Source organism: Mastomys coucha, chromosome X (genome assembly GCF_008632895.1).
Source record: "Mastomys coucha isolate ucsf_1 chromosome X, UCSF_Mcou_1, whole genome shotgun sequence".
NCBI classification, from domain to species: Eukaryota; Metazoa; Chordata; class Mammalia; order Rodentia; family Muridae; genus Mastomys; species Mastomys coucha.
Window position 1 is genome coordinate 75,013,863 of NC_045030.1, and position 1,936 is coordinate 75,015,798.

Here is a 1,936-nt window from a genome sequence, read left to right on the forward strand (position 1 = left end):
TCTCTCTCTCTCTCTCTCTCTCTCTCTCTCTCTCTCTCTCTCTCCAAATTGATAAGATTTATAGCCTGGTTCTGAGTATGTGTGAGTCCTTCAAATCAACAGAATGCTTGGAAAATGCTTAAAAGTAAACAATATTTACAAAATGAAGTTGTGTCTCTATCAATATGTAATAAAGCCATGAAAGTCTGTTATGTAATTAATGTTTTCAGCTCTTGTTTTTGTTTGTTTGTTTGTTTGTTTTTTGAGACAGGGTTTCTCTGTGTAGCCCTGGCTGTCCTGTCCTGGAACTCACTCTATAGACCAGGCTGGCCTCGAACTCAGAAGTCCGCCTGCCTCTGCCTCCCAAGTGCTGGGAGTAAAGGTGTGTGCCACCACCGCCCAGCTTGTTTTTTATTTTCAAGTCTTTGCTAATTTGTAGACCAGACTGTAGGCCTGATGTCTTGTAGAGACCCAATTCCTGGTTTTTCCTTCCCATGTGGAAACTCAGTTTTCCAACCTCATCACTCCAGAGTGTGTACTTCCACATTATTAGTACATTTAGTTTGTGGAGATATTTTTGGGTGTATGATACATATGTATGTATGTATCTGTGTATATGCTGTGTGTGCATCATGTGGAAGAACATATGTGAACTATGGCCCACATGTGGTCAGAAGACAACTTTGCCTTCCATCTTATTTAAGAGCGTCTCTTTGTTGTTCGCTTCTGCATACGTCAGAATAGCTGGCCCATGACCTTCTGGGAAAGCTCCTTTCTCTTTCTTACATCTTACAACAGGAGTGATATGATTGCAGATGCATGCTACCATACTCAAATTTGCATGAGTTTTGGGTATCTGAACTCATCTTCATTTTGTGAAGCAAGCACTTTGCCCATGTCCCCAGCCCATGTTTACTTTATTTTTTAAAAGTCCTCCTCTTTTTTAACAGGATAATATGAAATAGTATGCTGGTTATAATACCCTAGGGTCCCTGGTATCATTTAGTCAACTTCTAGATTTTTTTCACGTGCTATTGCTGTGTTTACCTTTGTGCATTTCAAGAAATACAGAGATTAAATTCTGAAGTGAAATTATGGGTATGGTGTGATGACTTTTTGAAAAAGAAAACAAGATACTGTAGAGGTTTAAATGAGAATGGCCTCCATATGCTCATAGATTTGAATATTTGGTCTAGGTAGTGACACTATTTGAAAGGATAAGGAGGTGTGGCCTTAGTGGAGTAGATGTGGCTTTGTTGTTACATAAAGTAAGCCAGATCCAGGCTTACTTTGAACAGAAAGTGTGTCACTTGGGGTGTGCTTTGGGTTCACAGAAGCTCAACACAGACCTCGTGTCGCATTTACTTCTGATGCCTGCAGATCCAGATGCAGAAATCTCAGCTTACCTCTCCAGCTCCGTGTTTGATTGCATGCTGACAGGCTTCCCACCATGCTGATAATGGACTAAACCTTTCAAACTATAAGCAGCACCTCCCCTCATTAAATGCTTTCTCTTCTAAGAGTTGCTATGGCCTTGGTGTCTCTTTACAGCAACAGAACATTAACTAAGACATACTACATTAAGTAATTAGTTTCATTGAGGCATTTTGAAAACTCTTTGTTCTTTTCATCTCTCCTTCCTTGCTGCTCGTCATCATCCCCTGACGTCCTTCAAGCCGTTCCCCTCTTTTCCCCAACAGTCTCTTATTGTCTTTCCCATGCATTCCATTGTCTCTCTCTTTCTGCTATTCTTTCCCCTAACACTTTCCTTTTACCTCAAATGGTCCCCTTTCTAATTTAATGATGTACTCACATGTACATGTGTGCACACACACAGACACAGAAACACATATATGCAACTGTAAATAGGTTCTACATAGGGAAAATGTGGCTTCTGAATCTGGTTTACTTTGTTGTAACAGAATGACTTCCAGTTCTATCAATTTTTATGGAAACA